The sequence below is a fragment of the Acomys minous genome (assembly GCF_964271855.1).
Source record: "Acomys minous genome assembly, chromosome: 17".
Lineage (NCBI taxonomy): Eukaryota > Metazoa > Chordata > Mammalia > Rodentia > Muridae > Acomys > Acomys minous.
Window position 1 is genome coordinate 56,900,638 of NC_140500.1, and position 21,198 is coordinate 56,921,835.

Here is a 21,198-nt window from a genome sequence, read left to right on the forward strand (position 1 = left end):
CACACACACACACACACCTCTGTTTATGGCTTCCCTACCTGAGCAAGGTCAGTCCTTGGGAGGGGACAGCAGGAGGCTGAGGCCTGTGTGCACTCCTATAAAGGTCAGTTTAGCTGGGGACTAACAGCAGTTGCTAAACACTAACCTTTACTTCACTCCTCCCTGCACTCCCCCCCCCATTTTTTTTTTTTTTTTTTAGTTTTATTTTATGTGCATAGGCTTGGAACTGGAGTTACAGACAGTTGTGAGCTGCCATGTGGGTGCTGGGAGTTGAACCCAGGTCCTCTGGAAGAACAGACAGTGTTCTTTTTTTTTTTTAATATTTATTTATTATTTATTATGTATACAGTGCACATTAGATCACATTACAGATGGTTGTGAGCCACCATGTGGTTGCTGGGAGTTGAACTCAGGACCTCTGGAAGAGCAGTCAGTGTTCTTAACCACTGAGCCATCTCTCCAACCCCACCTCGGTATTTCTAAAAGGATACAACAGTGTCTAATCTTCCAGAAATGAAGTGTGTTTCTTTTGTCTTTCCTATTACCTTGATTAATTTTGTCTCCTCCCCTGGCATAAGCTTAGAAACATTTAGGCCTTCAAACATGAAAGGACAGGCCCAAGTCTAGATCAGCTGTCCTCCTCCTGAGCACCCAGATGCTAACCATACAATAAGCCACCTCCTCTAGCTACAGTTGCGGATATAATTTACTGTAATGACCACATGGGGTTGGTTGGCTGGATGGCAAACATTGCCCAAAGCAACCCATTCTTTGTTAAATGAAACTAGGGGTTGCCTGTAGAGCCAGAGGCTCCTTCTTTTTTTTTTAATTACTTTTTTATTAATTTATTCATATTACACCTCGATTGTTAGCCCTTCCCCCGTTTCCTCCCATTCTTCCCTCCCTCCCACTTCCCCCCTTCTCCCCTCCCCTATGTCTGTGATTGAGGGAGACCTCCTCCCCCTATATATGCCCTTAGAATATCGAGTCTCTTCTTGGTAACTTGCTATCCTTCCTCTGAGGCTCCTTCTTCAGGCATTCAGTGCACCTGCTGCAAGAGACTTGGGCCCTGAGTGGATACGCAGGTGTCCAGCAAGGAGGGAGAACCAGGCTGGTGAGCAACAAAGCAGCACTCTAGTTGGGAGTTGAGCAGGAAACCGGGAGTTGCTCCTAACCCCAGTCCCCAAAGAGGCCCTGTACCTTCTCCCAGCACCCTTCTCAGGTCCCTGGGGATTGCAACTGTCTTCTTTAAGGGAGACTTGGAACTGCTAAGAATTTTCTGGGAGAGATGTTGTAATGTGAAAAAAGGACATGAAATGTGCCCTCGGATGTCATGTTCTACTTTTCTAGCCCACTCTCATCAGATCTGGGCGTAGGGACCCCAGGCGCCCAGCTGGAGCGCTAAGGTATAGGTGAGGTCTGTAACCCCTGCTGGAATCAAGGCCTAGATCCTGAGATCGGGAGCCTGGGCGGAGTCTGGTTGTGCAACGCCAGGGTCCTGGCTGGAGTTCGGCAGTGCAGCCACAGGGTTGTTGTGGGGTTGGGATACCGAGTGCCAAATCCGCCTTAGGTGCCTCCCGGTGTAAGGGGAGAGTCTCGCGTGCGTCCCTCCCCGCTGCTCTTCGCCTGGGAGGGACCTTTCCCGTGGACAAAAGGACAACCAGGAACTTGGGCTCAGTCTCCACCCCCAGACGGGGCGGGTCCGATCCTGGACGAGGGTGTGGCAGCCTGCAGTAGACTCACTCACAGTCTGTCTCCGCGTGCCTGAGAGGTAAGAGTCTTGGGCTGTGGTCCAGACCTTGGCTTGGGGGCTCAGGGTGTGGGTCTTAGGCTCCGGCACGGTGTCCTAGGATCGGACTTGGAGATCTAGACTTTATTTGGGGATCCTGGGCTCGACCGCAAGTCCTAGGCTGGGGCCTGGAAACTTGAACTTAATCCCGGGATCCTGGGGGCAGGTCCTGGGCTCAGGCCTCAGAGTCTTGAGCTCCTTCTGGGTGTCCTAGGCTGTGGTTGGGGCTCCTGGGCTCAGAGACCCGGTCCTGCGAGCAGGCGCGGCTCTTTGAACCACTTGGCATCTCGCCCAGGACTCATGAATTCCCAGCACTGAGCAGCCACCTAGGAAGCTCGGGAAGGAGCAGGCAGAGGCACTGGGCACAGCACCAAGCAGCCCAGCTCACCACTCCTAGACCCCTGCGGTCCTTTGCTGAATCCAAGCCACTGGCTCCACACTGAGGATAAACAGCTGAGTTAACATCCCTGAAGTTCACTCCAACACTACTTGTGTTACCTTTTCTGTTTTTGCAAGCAAGTTTGCATTCTCTTACTCTGTCTCAGCACAGTGACTGGCACACAGGATTCACCTTATTCTTAGCTCTTTGTCCCTTGTCTACCGGTGGCTACACTCTAACTCAGTCCTTAGTGCCTTGACCAGTCGGGGACTTTGGCGCCTAAGAAGCTTGACATGTACCTAAGTGTGTGAGAACACCCCGTTCCTGAAGGAGCACTGTGGGTCCTGAGTAACTGGGCACTCCAGCTGATGGCTGGCTAGGAGGGAGGATGGGATGGCCGCCTAGATTTCCTTTGTGCTGCCCGTCATTTCCAGACACGCTGCTTTTTTCAGATGGGAGGCAACTCTCCGAATGCCAGTGTATCCAAAGAGACCAGGATTAGAAGAACGGGTTGGAGGAATAGAAATGTACTTCAGTTGATAGAGTCGTGTGTCCCCCCCCACACACCCCACCCCCACCTCCCAGCGCACCAGAAACCTTGGGTTCCATCCTTGCCTCCAAATAAACCAGGGGCACTCTTGCCTATAGCCCCAGGGCTTCAGGACAGTAGGGAGCTCAGGGTAATATTGGAGGCTAGCCTGGACTACATAGATCCTGCCTTGGAGGGGGGGCGGGGGGAAAGACCCAAATACTCAAAACCAGTACAAAGAGCAGAAACCAGCTGGAGAGATGGCTCAGTGGTTAAGAGCACTTGCTGTTCTTCCGGAGGACCGCAGCACCCATTTCAGATGGCTCACAACTGCCTGAAACTCTGGCTCCAGGGGATCTGACACCCTATTATGGCCTTGGAGAACACACACACACACACACACACACACACACACACACACACACACACACACACACTCACCCAGTAGTACTAGAGACACACAGCTATTCGGTCAAGAGCAATGTTCTCCTCCTAGCTGGAGTCCTTGCTTTGGTTAGGGATCTTTTTCCCCCTCTGAAAGCAGAGAAACATTCAGGGTCAGGCTAGGCCTGCCAGACATCAGTACCCACAGGGTGAGCCTCTTGGTCCTCCAGCCCCACGAGTCCTGGGGCATATTGTTTGTTTGTGACCAGTCATTCATTTCTTTTCCTGACCTTGCTTACATGGTGGTAGGCTACCCTGCCCCTCTTCAAGGGAGATCAAGGTGAGGGGCTGCCCTGGAGATGGTGGGTCACGTGTCAGGGAATAAGGGAAGCTACGGCAAGAATAAGCAGAGAGTTTCCTTCTGTGACTGTTTCACCCAATTATTTCATTAAAACCATGTTTTATATTTAAACAGTCAGAACATTTTAGAGGAGATCCTCAAAGTTATATTCTTTATTTTATCTTTGGTTTCGAGACAGGGTCTAACCTAGCCTAGGCTAGCCTCAGACTTTCCGTGTAGCCAAGGATGTCCTCAGTCTTATGCTCCTGTTGCCTCTACTCCTGAATGCTGGGGTTGTGGATATGCATGGCCGAACCTAGTTATGCAGTGCTAGGGTTCAAACTGAGGGCTCTGTGCACACTAGGCAAGCACTCTACCAAGTGAACCAAATCTCCAGCCACCAAAAATTATATACCGTTTCCATCTAAAGTAGGAAGCTTTCAGGGAAACATTGCTTGTGTTTGGGGGCTGTCATTTTTCTGAAACCAAGCCCTTGGTGGTGTGTTCTCATGCAGATAGAGTATGGAGGATGTTTAACAGGCACCACGACAGCCTTCTCAAAGTGTCTTTGAGTGGTGGCCAGCCTAGACTCCTTGCTGCTAATTCTCTTCAGCTTGAGGTAGGCTCGTAACCCAGCACAGATGAAGAAACAAGGCTTCAAGACCTGGTCCTCTGTTGGGTTAGGCCACTTGTGAATCGAGTCTTAGGTCCGCCTGAGCCTCTGAACTTGGTTCATAGTGAGCTGTAGTACCCTGGCTTAGTAACTAAATCTTGATCCGTGTTTTCCTATTCCTCTTCAACTTTCTCCTTATCGGGGTACCAAGCCACCAGAACTAGAGCTGGGCCAACAGTGTAGCTCTACTGCTGGTAGAATGCTTGCCTAAGACCGCGAGGCCAATGGTTCGATCCCCAACACCCAGTCCCCTGCTCTAACAAAAGCTGGAGCTGTTTTGGCCAGAAAAGGAAGGTAGCAGTGTGTGGGGTGGAGTGTGTGTGTGTGTGTGTGTGTGTGTGTGTGTGTGTGTGTGTACAGAAGTGTGCTTGTAGAAGCTTGGAGACAACTTCAGCTACTGTTCCTCAGGTGCTGCCCACCATTTTGTATTTTGAGGTACAGTCTCTCTTGGCTTGGAGCTCACTTACCACATAAGCCAGGCCACCTGGCCAGTGAGCCTCCTGGATCTGTCCCTGCCCCCCCCCCCAGCAGTGAGATCATAAGCACCCCTACCACACCTCACCATTTTAAAACACAGTTTCAGGGGGACGGGCGGTCCTCCTGCTGGCAAGACACCACTTTACCATTGCACTATGACACTAGTCCCTCGGTGCAGTCTTACAGGCTCAGCATGTCTACGCTTAGCTGCAGCTCAGAGAGTTCCTGTTTGTTGTTCCACATGCCTGAAGGAGAGATGGATTCCTATACTCTGTTAACTGCCTTGAAAGGAGGGCCCCTCAGACCCACAGGTTAGGTGGGGTATTTAATTAACTCTTTGGTGTCTGGCTGTGTTTGAACTGAGCTGTGATTTTGCTATGAGACCCTGAAAACCATTCTGAAGAGCATTTTCTAAACTTAAAGACTCCCATTGCTTGAGGCCAGTAAATTGTCATACTACCTCCTGGGCTGGTCACAAGATACCTGTGACAGTTATCACAGCCATCAGCACAGGCGTATGTGAGGACTAAAGGCCACCCTGTAGGTTACTGTGCAGAAATCCTGTGGACTCCTCCCCACCCCTGACCTAGTCCTCAGGCCTCCACCCACTCAGAGTTGAACCATGAGAGCCCAGAGAACAGATGCTTTCTGGCCCACATGGATGCAGTCCTCTGTGTGAGTGGATCCTCCCTGGGGACAGGGACCATGTGTCCCTCTGGCACTATTATCAGAGGCTAACATGGGGCCTCACTTTCCTAATTCACTTGCATCTGAGCTCTCTTCCCTAGAGAAGAGAAATTGAGCCCCAGCATCTACCTCCCAGGGAACAAAGGAGCAAACGTTTCCAGGGCTTTAGCAGCACTGTCTGCAGGTGCTCCCCTCTGGCGCCTGTGAGGATGGGCAGAGCTTCCTCATCCCTCTTCCAGTCACCCCTCTCTCCCAGAAAAACATGACCCAAGCCACTGGTCCCATTGGTCTGGTCCGTCTCAGTCTTCTTAGAGGCACCACCCCTCCCCTCATAAGAATGTGACGGAAGTCACCAGCTCTTTCTTGAGGAAAATGAACACACACTCAAGATCCTCCACAGAGTCTCAAGAGGTCTCCGGACACCCTTCTGACCCCAGGCAAGGCTGCCTGGAGAGCGCCTGACGATCCTGTGATGAATGGCTCAGAAGGCTGGTAGCGCTTGTCGGATTTTTTTAACAGAAGGATTTCAATTCTAGGCGTGTTTCCCAGATTTATACTTGGGTGTGTGTGTAGAGCTGGGTGCAAGGCTGCAGGCTCAATTTAGGAGCAGAAAACTGGAGCTGTCTAAGTGTCTGTCTGTCTGTAAAGGACAGGCAGAGTGACTTAACAGAGCGTTTGAGCTATGTGAGAGTGAGTGTGATGGGAGAGGGTAAATTCTGTAAATTGATGAATGTGGTGAGTGCATGCATCCGGGAAATCAAGGGGCTGGAGAATTGCTCAGCAAGCAGCAAAGAGTGGGTGCTGTGCTTATTCTAACAGACCCAGCATGCATGTCAGGAGGCTTGCAACAGCTCAGGGGATCTGCCTCCTGATTTGCACAGATGCCTGCACACAGACACACACACACACATACACACACACACACACACACACACACACACACAGACACACACACACACACACACACACACACACACACATTCCTAAATAAAAATGATTCTTAAAAAAAGAAAAGTTAAGCAAAAAGAGTAGAACACAAAATTAGCATTGTTAGATGTGACCATGAAAAGAAAAAGAAAATCCAAATCACAAACTCGCCCAAACTCGACAGGACTGGAATAAAAGATGGCGGGCTGGTGTTTTAACAGGCCCTTTTCAGTGTTAGTGTTTCCCGTCTCCGCAGTTCTGAGAGTTACTCTTTCCATCTGAAAGGATGGACAGCTCACTCTCTCTGGCACTGCAGCCCACAACGTCATCAGCTCCACACACAGGCAGCTGAAGCCACTACAGCTAAAGGAAAGAGAGGGTCACAGTGACAAAACAGCCCGGTAGCCAGGATCCATCCTACTGCAAAGTCCCGAGGTCGTTTAGAATAAAGTGAACTAACTCTATTTCAGCCAATGTCCATGTGTTATCTTCTACAAACAAACAAACAAACAAACAAACGAAGGGGCAGAAGCTGAGCCTGTAGCTCAGCTGCGAGAGTGCTTGCGTAGTGTGTGTGAAGCCCTGGGGCCCCAGTGCAGCATGAACCAGATCTCCTGGCACACGCCTGTAATGCAACATTGGCAAGGTGCAGGCATAGGTCAAGGCCATCCTCTTCTTCCTGGGCCACCTGGGACTCTGCCTGAAAATAAGTAAATAATAAACAAATAAGTGTTGTTTATTAGTGTTTGTATAATCTTTCCTGTGATACCTTGACATACTGATGTTAAAGTTTCTATAACCCCTAAAAAGAATTTTAATGGCCTTTTAGAAGAATCCCAGTGTTTTTTCTATTATTGTTATTATTACTGTTACTATTATTATTATTGACAGAGTCTCACTATGTAGACCAGGCTGGCTTGAATTCACAGATATCCACATGCCTCGTTCTCCTGAGTGCTGGGATTTTAAAAGGTATATGAAAAAAACTTTTTTTTGAGTTGATAGCAAACTAGAGGAAAGAATACAGTTTGGTGTAAGCCTTCTGCGATTACATGGGTTTTGAAAATCTAAAGTATCTTATATCTTGGCTAATTCAAGAGGATTAAAAAACAAAAACAAAACCAGAAATTGACCACAGCATGGATCCTGGACATGTTGAGTACAGGAAATCTGAGCAGCAACTGTTAGTCTCAGAAGAATTATTGATAATATTTATCACCTTCCAGCACCCTCTTAGAATGTTGTGTTGTTCTCAGGCCTAGAGGTGTAAGTGTGTCAACACAAACAGTTCTTGGATTATTTAAAACAAATAAATCATAAAGAAGCACTTAGTTCATTGTGTCCAAGGACATAAAGGGGGTTGGAACTTGCCATCCACTGAGCAGCGATCTCCTGGCCCAAGAGGAAATTTGAATATATGTATTTGAAATTTCTTATTTTCTGAGAACTCTCCCAGTCAGACTTGAAATCTTCTTTTGAGACAAGGTTCTCATGTAGCCCAGGTTGGCCTTGAACTGTATAGCCAAGGATGACTCTGGACTGCTGATCTTCCTGTGTTCACTTCCCTAGTGTTGCGTGAGAGTCGTGTGCTACCACATCTAGTTTTATTAGCAAGCAGTGGTGGGCATCGAACCTGTGGCCTCGTGCATGCCAGGGAAGCACTGTGTCAACTCAGCTGGGCACCAACCGTGCTCTAGCTTTCGGGAATTGTAGCATGCGTTATCACTACCCGTGGCCACCCTGTTCCACAATGCACGCCAGAGCTGCTTATTCTGTCTAACTATCCTCTCCGTCCACCCTGCTAATCCCCATTCTACTCTCAGTTTCTAGGCCTGCACATGTGTTGTAGTCCACATGAGTGACGTAGCGTGGTGTTTGTCTTCCTGTGTCTTAGGTCAAGGCCCTCCAGTTCCACCCAAGTGGCTATAAATGACAAGGTTGTCATTCCCTTAGGGACTCAGACCACACACTGTGTGGGCTCATTGGGTTTGTCCAGTCACCAGTTGGTGCGTGCTTCTGCTGGGTCCACTTCTTGGCAGTTGGGATAGGGCTGCAGTGACCACGGGAGAGTGGGTGGCTCTTCCACAGCACTGCTCTCAGTCCCTTTAAGTTAGACCCTGTCGTGGGAGTGCTGGGTCAGAGGGAGCTCAGTGATGCTTTTTCAGTATTGGTTTGGAGCTATTTGCGTTCCTGCCAACACCATGCAAGGATCCGGACGTCACAGTTTGCTTGGACAAGCCTTGCTTAGTCATTTGGACGATAGCAGCCTGTTCTGGGGTCAGGTGACACCCCCTGTGTGGTTTTGACCTGGTCTTCGCTGATGGCTGGTGAGGCTGATACTTCCCCCAGGGAGGGTTATCCACTTGAGGGTCTTGTATTCAGGGGGAGCTATTTAAATTAATCTCCTTGCTTCTCATCAAAGCCACCTCAGCTCTTTCCTAGCTTGGGTGAGGGTGGCAGTGACTAGAAAGATGTTTTGTTTGTCACTGCTGCCCTCAGCCTAACCCAGAATTTCCTGCAGAAACCCCACCACCAGTCCAACCAGCAAGCTCCAGGCTCAGTGAGAGACTCTATTTCAAAACAGAAGGCGGGAAGCAATTGAGGATGGCATCCTGGTGTTATCCTGTGGCCTTCAGATGTGCACATACACACACATGCAAACACACACACACATACAAACACAGAGAGAGAGACAGACAGACAGACAGACAGACAGAAGAAGAAAGGCTGTAGGCAACACTTTAGGTGCTGCCCGGAAGCTATCCCAATCTTTTGGCCACTCAAACAAACAAATAAATGCAAGTAAAAGGAGATGGAACAGTTACCTTCAGTAACAAAGGCTGAAGCTGGGAATGACTGTATCTCGGTTGTTGAGTGTGGGTTTTGGGAAGGCCCAGATCCAGCCCCAAACACCAAAAACAAAACAAAACAAAACTCAAAATGGCTGTGTTTCTAGCATACCCAAAGCACGATCAATTAATATGTAGGCAATATAAAATTGTTAATGACTGTCAATTTATGCTAATTTTTCAGCGATGACATGTTCGAAATTCAATGTTAACCTCTCACCGGAAATTTTTGGTATATATTTGAATACTATAGTATTACAGTTTACCATCAATTCTCATGTTCAAAATATTTTAAATATACTTAAGGTTGTTTTTTTGTTTGTTTGGTTGGTTGTTTGGTTTGGTGTTTTGTTTTTTTGTCGTTGTTGTTTTTGTTTGGTTTTGGGTTTTGTTTTTTTTTTTTTTTTTTTGTAGTAGCTAAATTAAGTACCAAAAAATTATTTTCATGAGCCCCGCCTGAAGCTCAGTTTATACATCCCAACAGGCACAGTGCTCTGGCTTGATACCTAGGCCCCCATAAAAGTCTGTAGCTAGGCGAGCCTGTGACCAGCACTGGGAGGCAGAGGTGCAGGGTCAGAAGGTCAGGACTATCCCTGGCTGTATAGTGACCTAGACACCAGCCTGGATTGCACAAGACTTCTCTCCCATTCTTTTTAAATTTCCATTAAATATTTGAAACCCCATTTTAAAAAACTGTTTTGCCTTTAATCCCAGCACTTGTGAGGCAGAGAAAGGTGGATCGCTGTGAGTTCAAGGCCAGCAAGGTCTACACAGTGAGTTCCAGGACAGCCCCAAGGATACACAGAGAAACTCTCTCGGTAAAAAAGAAAGAAAGAAAGAAAAAAGAAAAGAAAAAACTGTTTCATCTTCTCCAGAAAAAAAAATGATTTGAGCTGAAAGGCCTCTGGCTTTTAAAGCTTCATGTGTCCACGTGAGCTCATGAGTCAACTCCATTGCCTTCTCTTTATGGTGACAACACTGAAGCTTCTGCCATCTGTCACTTCTATGTGGGGAGCAAGCTTCCATTTAAAATTCTTAAATATAAGCAAGGTATGGTGGTGGCACACCCTTTAGTCCCAGTATTTGGAAAGTAGAAGCAGGTTGATTTCTGTGAGCTTGAGGCCAGCCTGGTTTATATAGTGAGTTCCAGGACAGCCAGAACTACACAGATCATGTCTCATAAGGACAAAATTATATATATAATATATATAATAACATATGATATATATTTACTTTTTAGGCTAGAAAATAATTTCAGATAACTAGCAAATTCAAATTGCAAATGAAAACCTTGTGCTGTCTGTAAACCATATTCAAATGAACACATTAAAATATTGCTCAGTGCCTGGAAAAATATTCAAAGTGAATAAAGCTTCTGGTACCGATTAGTTGCTGCACAATATTAGAAAGGGCAAATTCCACCTGGCAGGTGCATAGTGCACAGGGGTCAAGGTGACCTTGAGTCCTGCAGGAGCAAGAAGCTAATGCATTTTAAATTTTAAAGTTAATTCATATGGGGAAATTAAATTCAATCAGAATGAACAGACTTTTAAAACTGAGTTACTGCAGCCAGGTGTGGTGGTGCATGCCTGTAATCCCACTGTTCTGGGAGGCAGAGGCAGGTAGATATCTGTGAGTTCAAGGCCAGCCTGGTCTACAAAGCTAGTCTAGGATAGCCAATGTTACACAGAGAAACCCTGTCTCAAAAACCAAAAATATAAAAAATATTTTTAAAAAATTTAAACCCCACAAAACAACAACAACAAAAACAAAACAAAATAAAACTAGTTACTCGGAGCTGGAGATGGCTCAGTGGTTAGGAGCACTGGCTGCTCTTCCAGAGGACCTGGGTTCAGTACCCAGCACCCACATGGCAGCTCACAATGGCCTCTAACTCAAGTTCCAGAGACCAGCACCCTCACACCTGAAATTATTAAAAACAAAACAAGAAAACCCTTGAGTTTCTCTGTGGCTGTAGCTACAACATCGCTTGCTCAGCACCCACGTGTGGGGTTCGTGCCTAGTAATAGCCCATTGCAAGGTAAAGAGACTGGTCAAGTCAGCAGAGCACCCAGAGACCCCGTGTGGTGACAGCCACTCTCTGGCAGGGGAGAGCTGTTTTCTGTGCTGCTCTAATTCTCCTTTTCTACCCGTTAGAAACAGTTATTGACAAGTTCATACGTATAGTACAAGTGAGCCTCAAACTGAGGGACCTCCTGCCTCAGTCTCCTGAGTGCTGTATGATTCGTCACCACAGCCACTGTGTGTGTGTGTGTGTGTGTGTGTGTGTGTGTGTGTGTGTGTGTCTGTGTGTGTGTGTGTCTGTGTGTGTGTGTGTGTGTGTCTGTGTGTGTGTGTGTGTGTCTGTGTGCATGTCTCTGTGTGTGTCTGTGTCTGTGTTTCTGTGTGTGTGTGTGTTTTATTACATTTTTTACAGTCTGTGTGTTTTATTACATTTTTTTCAGTCTGTGTGTGTCTGTGTTTCTGTGTGTGTGTGTGTGTTTTATTACATTTTTTTCAATCTCTGTGTGTGTGTTACATTTTTTCAGTGTGTGTGCTCACTTCATGGCGTGCATGTAGAAACCAGAGGGTGACCTGCTGGGTTTGGTTCCCCTTCCACCACGTGGGTCCCAAGAAATGAGCTAAGTCTTTTCTGACTTTAAGCTTCCCATCCCAACACCTCTTGTCAGGTTTGGGGGGGGAGCAGGGCCAGTAACTGGTGTCACCCTTCCTGCTTCCCCCCGCCCCCCCTGGTTTCCTTTTCCATCCTCTAAGCTGCTTTCCCTGGGCTCTCAGCTTTGGTGCCACCTCTGGTCAGTCCTGTTCTTTCCAGTCAGTCCTAAGCCACTGGCAACCCTGCCCTGCCCTCCTCCTCCACTCTCCTTAAAGAGGATTCAGTATGAAATGGGGGAGGCTTCACCAGAAACAGCAAAGTTCCCTCCGTGAATCAGAAAGCCACAGTGGAAGTTTGAACAGTTCTATTTTGGGTCTTTCTGCCAGAGTCAGCTTTAAGTCTGGAAATATTTGGAAGAGGAACCTCACCCTGGCCCGGGGAAGGTGTGGCTGAAGGAGGCACCACCCACACAGCTGGCTGGATCTGAGGTCACCATCCAAGCCAGGCCTCAGAGCTAGGCTGCTCTGTGCTCACTTTTTGCCTCAATCTGTGGAGGAAAGCATGCTGCTTTTCCTGCTCATCTGGGAAGAGCATGCTCTTCCCTCCAGGGTGAATGGCGAGGCCAGGTGGCCAGCTCTACAGCCAGAAGGACAGGGCCACAAAGCACTGACTGGATCCTGCTCCAGGGCAAAAGGAGGCAAACAGGACAGCAGGGAGCCTGGCCATATGCTGACTCAGTGCAATCCCTTCCGGTGCGCTGTGTGTGTGAACCTGTGGGGCATAGAGTGGTGCTAGGTGACTTCGCTCTGCTCCCTGCCTTGTAGTTACTGACTGTGTGCCTCTGAGCCTGGACCTCATGATTTGGGGAGGCTGACTGGCCATTGTGCCCCAGGAATCCGCCTGCCTCCATCCCCTCCCAGAGCTGGGGTTACAGACTAACTGCCACACCCTTTTCTTTTTATTATTATTAAGCATTGGTGCCTGGGGAGCTGATCTCTGGTCCTCACACAGCAAATACTTTGTCCACTGAGTTGTCTCTCCAGGCACCTTCCTGTACTTTGCAAATGATTTACTTTTATTTTATGTACATTAGTGTTCTGCCTGCATGCGTGTCTGTGTCATGGTGTCAGATCCTAGAGTGACAGATGGTTATGAGGTGTCATGTGTCCTTTGGAAGAGCAGCCAGTGCTCTTAACTGATGAGCCATCTTTTCAGACACCATCAGGTATTTTCTTATTTTCTTTCTTTCTTTCTTTCTTTCTTTCTTTCTTTCTTTCTTTCTTTCTTTCTTTCTTTCTTTCTTTCCAAGACAGAGTTTCTCTGTGTAGCCTTGGCTTTCCTGGACCCACTTTGTAGACCAGGCTGGCCTCGAACTCACAGCGATCCACCTGCCTCTGCCTCTCGAGTGCTAGGATTAAAGGCGTGCCCCACCACCACCCGGCCTCATGGTGTACTTTTAAAAACACATGGTTTTTGTTTTGTTTTATTTTGTTTTGTTTTTGTTTGTTTGTTTTTATACAGAGCTCTTGTAACTCAGGGTGGCATCACTATGTAGCTAAGGATGACCTTGAGTTTCTGATCCCCCTACCTCCGCCTCTCAATGCTGGAATTATAGGCTTGAGCCACCATGCCTGGCCAAAGTAAATAAATAAAACAAAACAAACAAAAACCTTTAAAAGCTGTATATAGATAAATAGTGATTGTATTTATCTGGGTGCAGAGTGATACTCTGCTTTATAAATACATAGCAAATAGTTCAATCAAACCACTTGGCATATCCATCACCCCAGCTCCTTGCTTTTCTTTGTGGTAAGAATATTTAAGATTCACTCTCAGTGAATTTGAAGCATGAGGTGTATTTTTTGTCAAATTCACTGCACTGTACAGTGACTCCAATAAAGAAAAATCCCTCCCTGAGGTACAGCAGCCTTTTGGCCTTTGTCTTTCTATTCCCAGGTTCCCCAGCCACCATTTTCCTCCCTCAACCTCTCCACCCCCCCCACCCCCCCCCACCCCGGGGCTGTTTCCTGAATGTCTGGGAGGCCACAGGTGCAGGCCACCAGCCCCCGTGCACTCCCTGTGTTTAGAGTTGTGTTGGTTTAGAGTCCATATGCCCCGTGTGTCTTTTTGTGCTTGGCTTATTTAACTTAGCACGGTGCTCTTTTCTTTGGTTTGTTTTCACAAGGACCACATTATCTTAAAAGGTAAAAAGCATCCCAGGCATGTATTTAACCAACTCTTTTTCCCTCACCTCCTGATGGACACTAGGTTGATTTCCTGTCTCCAAGAAACCAAACCAAAACAGACATTGTGTGTTACATATTTTGGGGGGAGTGGAGCACATGCCGCATTGCAATGTGAAGGTCAAAAGATAACCTCTGCATGTCAAGTCCCTGCCTTCACCATGTGGACTCTAAGGCTTAAACTCAGGTCACAGGGCTTGACAGCCAATGCCTTTACCAGCTGAGTGGTCTCAAAGGTCCTAGTTTTAGTTAGCACTTTTTTTTTTTTTTTTTGGTTTTTCGAGACAGAGTCTCTCTGTGTAGCCTTGGCTGTCCTGGACTCACTTTGTAGACCAGGCTGGCCTCGAACTCACATCGATGCACCTGCCTCTGCCTCCCAAGTGCTGGGATTAAAGGCGTGCGCCACCAAGCCCGGCACTTTAGCACTTCTGAGGATCCTCCCAGGCCACTCCACATGACTGGTGAGCCCTGTGACGTCATTACGCCCAGTTCACAGGGTTCCCTTTTCCTCACATGTCCTGTTCCCCCTTCTCTTACTTGGATTCGAATTGTTCTCTTTTCCTGTGTCACCAGGATTTTGTAAAGAAATATGGAATGCTTTTAATCTCTTGGGGAAAGATCATGAAAGAGTCAGGTATCTGAGTCAGGCATGGTGACATATGCCTTTAGTCCTAGTACTGGGGAGGCAGAGGCAGGTGGATCTCTGTGAGTCTGAGGCTAGCCTGGCCTACATATTGAGTTCTAGGACAGCCAGACTATGTAGAGAGACCCTGTCTTAAAAAAAAAAAAGAGCCAGGTACCCACTTTTCTCTGATGAGATGGCCTTGTTTTGAGCTTAAAACTTATGATTGCTAGTCTGAGAGGCGACACCAAGTAAGCTCTGACATCTTGGTCTTGACATATGACGGCCTGTGACATGTGATCCATGAGGAAAGATGAGCGTGGTGCATGTGTGATTAGTATGTGAGAGGCCCTGGTGACAGACAAGAGCTCGAGAGCAGTGCTGGTTCCTGCGTGGGATTTCCACATGCCTAGAATAGTTTACTTTCAATCTTCCTAAAGGAGGAATGCAGAACAAAGGGACCTTACACTTGTCCTTGCGGGCTTTTGGTTGCAAAGTCACCCTGAATTGATCAGGAAATATGATGCAACCTCATGAAGAGCCTAGCTGTTGACCGAGTCTCCCTTTAAGTGACTGTTTCACTGAGGAGACACGACTTTATCCATGATGCTGTGGGAAAGCCATATGGACTTTTGGATTTCACTGAGTCAGTTTGCTTAAGAGTGGGTGTTGAGAAGTGGAAGGCAAGGACAATGTGTCTCTCAGAGGCGATTGCCAGCCTGAGGCCGTGTCTTAGGCTGTAAAATGTTTGTTATTTTATTGAGGTTTCATATCATGTTCATACCCGAAAATGTACAGATCTTAATGTGATTAGGGATTTTTACAAAGGACTTTTAAAAAAGATTCTAATGCACTCTTTTTTTGGTTTTTCAAGACAAGGCTTCTCTATGTAGCCTTGGTTGTCCTGAATTCATTTTGTAGACCAGGCTGGCCTCAAACTCACAGAGGTCTGCCTGCCTCTGCCTCCCTGAGTGCCACTGTGCCCAGCTTTTAAAAGGATTCTTAAAAAGGACACATTTTAAGGGAATGGAGAGACAGTTCGGTTGGTAAGGAAGGTACTTGGCACCCAAGCAAGGGAAACCCGAGTTTGATCCTCTGAATCCAGATAGATTGGCTAGGCCTGCTGGTACATCCTTGGTGGCACCAGGAACAGCCTACTTGGCAAGCTCCAGGCCAGTGAGAGACCTTGTCTCAAAGGCCAAAGGGCTTTAGAAGGAATGACACCTAAAGTTGACCTTTGGCCTCCACATCACAGGCACGTACATGCCTGTATATATACACGCACCCCAAAGAGTGTGTATGTGCGCAGACACATACCCCAAAACACACCTAAAATAAATATAGGTACCACGTTTAAGCATACATCCATTCACATTACTATTGCAGCCACCACTACTGTTTAGTCACAGAAATCATTACATCTTGTCAGTCTGCGGCCCTATCTTTACCTGCTAAGTGGATAATGCTAGACTACAGAGATGTGGTGGGAAAGGCTACTGGGAGAGACTCACCTGAGGATTTACCTTGGCCTGGCAGCAGCCATCTTGCATCTGACCACCAAGATTAGCCCTGAGTAGTCTTCCACCCCTCCTTCCCATATGTCTTCCTAGCTTCTTCCAAACAAACAAAAGCCGGTTAAGGTGATGGAGACGTCATTACTCCCAGACTCTGGTGCCAGGAAGATTCCTGCCTCTTGGTATTTGCTCGAAGGAGGGTAGGTACTTTCTGGCTTGATGAAGTCACTCTTGTCCTAATGTCTTTCTGATACAAGGCCCACCTGCTCCTGATACTAGGAAAATCCCCTCTCCTGAGTCCCCAGTAAGCTGCACTCTGAAGAATCCTGGACCTCTTTCGTTTGGTCTCACCATAGTGTACAGCTGGTTCTCACATATGGGACCAGATTGTTCTAGAACAAATAGCAATCGTAGAATGGATAGCTGTTGTCAAGTTCACAATGTGTTTACCAGTCTAAGACTTTGGGGTAATAGCTTGATTACTCTCTGTATCGCTAATCCTTGCTGTTGGCTCTAAATAACCCATGAGGAATCTGAGATATGGGTAGCTATACCTTGGCCCATACACAGAACTGTGTATATAAAGATTATAAGAACAAAGGGTCCACAGGACCCACACTTGACTTTGGAAGGAAGACGGCATGAGCTTTAAAGAGAAACTTCTATTCTGAATCGCTATGGCAGAGATTTTTCTCAGCTAAAGTAAAGCTGGGAAGCTGGCTTCCCTCACTGCCCCTGGATTTGGACTTCTTGCTGCTGCTGCTCCTCAGGAGGATGTCACAGGCTCTCTTGTTGCTGGGGACACCCGTGCCGCCCACAGTGAGCCAACACAGAGAAACTTTGAGCTACTGCAGGCACTTTGGCATTATTTACTGTGGATGAGGCTGTTTACTACCTGTAAATCAGGGCTGGATGCTCCCTCAAGTTTCCTGTACCTAAATAATCCAGTCTTGGTAGGAATACATTTTCTCTGGGACTCCCTCCCTCTATTCCTTTTCCTGTTTTGTTTTGTTTTGTTTTAAAGATTTATTGTCTGGGTGCGGTGGCACATGCCTCTGATCCCAACACTCAGAAAGTAGAGATAGCAGGATTTATGTGAGTTGGAGGCTAGTCTAGTCTGCACAGAGTTCCAGGACGGCCTGGGCTACACAATGAGACCATTTGTTTGTCTCAAAAGACAAAGATTTATTTGCTTTTATTTTGTGTTGATGGGTGTTTTTACCAGCATGTACACCATGTGCATGCAGTGCCCACAGAGACCTGAAGAGGGCGTTGGATCCCACGGAACTAGGGTTACAGATGGTTGTGAGCCCCCATGTGGGGTGCTGGGAGGAGAGCCTGGGTCCCCTACAAGAGCAGCCCCTCCAGCCCCCATCCCTCCCTTCCTTGTATGCTCTCATGGTTCTCCCGGCTGCGCAGTGCTTGGCAGTGCGAGCTGAAATAAGGAAAGCCAGTTAGTTCTAACTGAACAGCACAAGAGCTGGTTTAAGCCTGGAAGGCACAGCTGTGAGAGCATGCAGCAGCCACCATCTGGGCTTGAAAACTTCTATCATTTCTTTGTCTGCCCCATGTGAGGCTTAGCATGAAAACCCCTAGTGCTTTCAGTTCATAGCAAACCCCAGAAGAGCTATTTCTGGTGCTCCTCACTCTCCCGCTGGTGTCTGTGGGCACTCTTCAAACTGTAGACACGGGCCAACAGCCGATGGACTCACTATGTCTAACCCCAACAAGCTCTGCATTCAGACTAGCCAATGAGGTCATTTCCCAGTGATTTATGGGAGCCAACAGCATTCCCTGCCCCCTCTGTGTGTGTGTGTGTTTGTGTGTTTTACACACATACCTCCTCAGGTCTTGTTATGTAACTCAGCTGCCTCAAACTTTCCATCCTCCTGCATCAGCCTCCTGAGTACTAAGGGCACTCCTGAGGCTAAGGGTGTGGCTACCGTGTCCAGAACTTGCTGGACGGTTGGCGCAGCTGTGACCTCCCCACGCATGCGCAGGACGCCAAGCCTTGTTCTGTCCTAAGGTGCGCACAAAACGTGCCTGGTGGGATCCTCTGGCCTCATCTGGAGACGGCATGCTGCTGGCCATGTGTCAGCTCCAAGAGGCGTTATCCCAAAGGCTGGATGGCAGAGCCTGGGCAGGGGTGCGGCAGTTAGAAATGTGCTCTGGATTTGCACAGCGCCAGCTTTTGCTCCTGACTGGCAGCCAGCCTTCTGCCAGATTTAAGTATGCTCCGGCCTTAGCCAGTTCCTCTGGGAAGAGTATTTTTCTAGTTGTTTTAGCCTTTGCATCCAGTTTGCAAAAGAAAAAAACAAAACTAAACTAAACAAGAAATCATCCAATTTAACAAGAAAGGAGCCAATTTAAAGGTTTGGGTTTTTAAGAGAAAAAAAAAGATTTATTTTTTTTAAATGTTAATTCTGTGTGCGTGGTGTGGGGTGGAGGTAGGGTGTATGTGCATAGGATTGCAGATGCCCGTGGCAGCCAGAGGTGTCAGATCCCCTGAAGTTGGAGGGGCTGTCAGGTGTAAACCTCCTGACATGGGTGCTGGGAACCTAATTTGGGCCTTCAGCGCTCTTAGCTGCTGAGCCATTTCTCCAGCCCTAACAACTTAAGCTTCCTATCCCAGTGTTATTTTGGAAGCTTCTAGAATTGTCAGCTGCCTTTAGGCTTAATTTACATGTATGCACACACATGGATTGACACCGTGAGCAAGGGATCTGAATAGAGACCCTATCACTCCTGTGCAAGGGGCCTGGAACCCCACGCTTAATTTCTCTACAGGGTAAATGATCGCACCCACTTCTCTGGATGGGAGGGACAAACAATATAGTCTTGTGTAAGCTCAATTTTCTTAACAGTTATATTTTATTATGAACTTATTAAACCAGCCTACCTCCCTTACAACCCAACTGACCCAAACAATAGGAAAAGGAGATTAAAGAACACAATAATGAAACCTTAAGGATATTAATTCTGAGGAACGATTCTTCTGCCGTAGTCAGCAGGACCTCAGTAAACCAGCAATCCCACCAAAGTTGCTGCTGGCACCTGGAGTCCAGAGCCTTGAAGCTTTCCCTGCAGCAGTTCTCTGTAGGAGTGTCTCTTGAAGTGTTGCATCAACAGCCAAAACAATCCCAAGTCCTCTCTCTCTCCTCTTGTTTTGGGTTCATATATATATATATCCTCTGAGAATCTCTACTAGGATGTTTTCAGCTGGCAACATCCAAGCTCCCCCATGAAGTGGTTCAACTTCTAAGGGGATAAACATGCTGCTCTCTCACTATTCTGTTCCCCATCCCACACTTGGGATCATCACAAAAACATGTTTATCTCTCCTGTAGTCTTGCTAAAATATCTGATGTCGAGCCAGGTATGGTGGCGCACGCCTTTAATCCCAGCACTCAGGAGGCAGAGGCAGGCAGATCACTGGGAGTTCGAGGCCAGCTTGGTCTACAAAGTGAGTCTAGGACAGCCAGGGCTACACAGAGAAACCATGTCTTGAAAAACAAAAGCAAGCAAACAAACAAACAAACAAAAAACCCTGATGTTTAATGCAACTCAATGGTCAATGTTTATTTAAAAATAAACTCCCTTGAGAGAGGTGGAAATAAACTCCCTTTTGCTCCAGAGAACAGGGTGTGGACAGTAAGGCCAGCTTTCCAGATGCTTCGAGCGACTCAGCGGTAAGGAAGCTGCTGTGGAGGAGCAAGCCTCTTACCAGTGGGCCTGAGGACAGCTGGAAACTGGGAGGTGACACTGGGGAATGTTGGAGCGTCCTCACCTGGAAGTGTAGTGTGGTAACGGCCTTCAGGATGTTTGCTTTACTGGCAAATGATTCTTGAACAGACAGGGCATGCGTGATAGTGCTCCGTTCTGAAGGGCATAGCGGTAGAAATGAGGGTGCACACAGGGCAGACATTCATTCAGAGAATGTTGACAAGGTGACTGCATGTACAGGACAGCTCAGTGAGACTCTGTCTTGGAACGTCCACTTCGTTTTATTGTTGCTGTTGTTTTTGGTTTTTTGTTGTTGTTGTTGTTGGTGGTGGTGGTGGTTTTGGTTTGTTGTTGTTGCCTGGGGGGCTTATTTGTTTTTTTGTTTGTTTGTTTGTTTTTTGAGACAGGGTTTCTCTGGGCCAACAGCCCTGCCTCTTTTGGACTCACTTTGTAGACCAGGCTGGCCTCGAACTCACAGAGATCCATCTGCCTCTGCCTCCTGAGTTCTAGGATTAAAGGTGTGCGTCACCACGCCCAGCATGTTTGATTGGTTTTTGAGACAGAGTTTCCCTGTGTGGCCCTGGCTGTCCTGGAACTCCCTCTGTAGACCAGGCTGGCCTCGAACTCACATAGATACATCTGCCTCTGTGAGTATTGGGGTTAAAGAGGTGTGCACTACCACCACCTGGCTAGAACAATTTTTAAAAATCTGACCACCACCACCAAAATGATGCAGCCAATAAGAATTCCATAGGCAAAAAAAAAAAAAAAAAGAAAAGAAAAGAAAAAAGAAAAGAAAAGAATTCCATAGGCACTGCTAAGAGCTGGTGAGAAGGGGGTAGGAAGGGACAGAGAAAATGACTAAAGCGCTGTGGTGGTGCACACAGGCAGAGGATCAAGGCCACTAGCTACAGTTATAAAGTTTGTTACAATAACCCCTGCTGTGTCCTATTTGAAGCTTATGCCTGGGGAAACTGAGGCAAGACATTTAGCAAGGTAAGGATTGAACTAAACATGTAGGGCCCAGCCAGTTTTTTCTGACAGCCATCTAGGCCATGTTGTCCCTTTTTGTTTTGATAAAATGCGTGTTTTTAACTTTGGTTCTTAGTACAACATAGAGTTTACTTCAGTTGGTTTTCATTGTTGTGGCGTTCCGATCGCTTTCAAACAGGACGGAGGAAGCTGGGTTCGCTAGCTCATGCCTGAAACCCCCGAGCTTAGAAAGAGAGCTTGAGGTCAGTCTGGACTACATAGTGAATTCCGTGCAAGCCCTAAGCTCCGAGATGAGACACCCGCTCCTGCTCATTACAAACAAATTAAAAACAAAAAAACAAGGGAACTAACAAACAGACCAAATTGGATGAACAGAGGGTTTTATCTGAGTCTGACCACAAGCTGACTGTGAGGTCACACAGCGCCACTAAGCCTCAGTTTTTGTCTTAGAAGAT

The 21,198-nt window shown here is 47.3% G+C and overlaps 1 protein-coding gene across 1 annotated transcript in view; it reads left to right on the forward strand.

The window, feature by feature from the left end:
• The first annotated feature begins 1,615 nt into the window (after positions 1 to 1,615).
• ANXA4 (annexin A4) overlaps positions 1,616 to 21,198 on the forward strand; it is a 56,553-nt gene continuing 36,970 nt past the window's right edge. Inside the window, exon 1 of the mRNA XM_084765260.1 lies at positions 1,616 to 1,771. The gene's annotated coding sequence lies outside the window, so the exon portion shown is untranslated. The remainder of the gene's footprint in view (positions 1,772 to 21,198) is intronic.